The sequence below is a fragment of the Triticum dicoccoides genome, unplaced genomic scaffold (assembly GCF_002162155.2).
Source record: "Triticum dicoccoides isolate Atlit2015 ecotype Zavitan unplaced genomic scaffold, WEW_v2.0 scaffold158121, whole genome shotgun sequence".
In the NCBI taxonomy this organism is placed as follows: Eukaryota; Viridiplantae; Streptophyta; class Magnoliopsida; order Poales; family Poaceae; genus Triticum; species Triticum dicoccoides.
Window position 1 is genome coordinate 1 of NW_021213035.1, and position 856 is coordinate 856.

The 856-nt window shown below is 51.5% G+C and overlaps 2 non-coding genes across 2 annotated transcripts; both read right to left on the reverse strand.

The window, feature by feature from the left end:
* Nucleotides 1-287: 287 nt before the first annotated feature.
* On the reverse strand, nucleotides 288-406 carry LOC119344182. Its single transcript, XR_005166492.1, has one exon. It is a non-coding gene; the product is annotated as a 5S ribosomal RNA (ribosomal RNA).
* Nucleotides 407-703: 297 nt separating this feature from the next.
* Nucleotides 704-822, reverse strand: LOC119344181. The gene has a single exon (XR_005166491.1). It is a non-coding gene; the product is annotated as a 5S ribosomal RNA (ribosomal RNA).
* Nucleotides 823-856: the final 34 nt, after the last annotated feature.

Here is an 856-nt window from a genome sequence, read left to right on the forward strand (position 1 = left end):
CCCGGTCTTCGTCCCTTATTCTTGCCCCTCCCAGCTCCACTACAAAGACGATTGTACATTGCTTTGGCCGCTCCCTCTCAACTACGGAGACGAGTTTAACGCGGTTTCCACCCCTCCCTCTCAACCGCACCAGTGCACGCTTGCCGCGCCACAACGCCGACGCTGGACCCGTGAATCGTGAGCACCCAGCTATGACTTACCGCACTCGTGCAAAATAATAAAACACGGTAAATATATTACTTACACGTGCGTTTTGTTTTGCAAGCGGCGCGAAAAAAATTAAAAAGGGAATGCAACACGAGGACTTCCCAGGAGGTCACCCATCCTAGTACTACTCTCGCCCAAGCACGCTTAACTTCGAAGTTCTGATGGGATCCGGTGCTTTAGTGCTGGTATGATCGCATCCAACATGTTACCCTGGTCTTCGTCCCTTATCCTTGCCCCTCCCAGCTCCACTACAAAAACGATTGTACATTGCTTTGGCCGCTCCCTCTCAACTACGTAGACGAGTTTAACGCGGTTTCCACCCCTCCCTCTCAACCGCACCAGTGCACGCTTGCCGCGCCACAACGCCGACGCTGGACCCGTGAATCGTGAGCACCCAGCTATGACTTACCGCACTCGTGCAAAATAATAAAACACGGTAAATATATTACTTACACGTGCGTTTTGTTTTGCAAGCGGCGCGAAAAAAATTAAAAAGGGAATGCAACACGAGGACTTCCCAGGAGGTCACCCATCCTAGTACTACTCTCGCCCAAGCACGCTTAACTTCGGAGTTCTGATGGGATCCGGTGCTTTAGTGCTGGTATGATCGCATCCGACATGTTACCCCGGTCTTCGTACCTTATCCTTG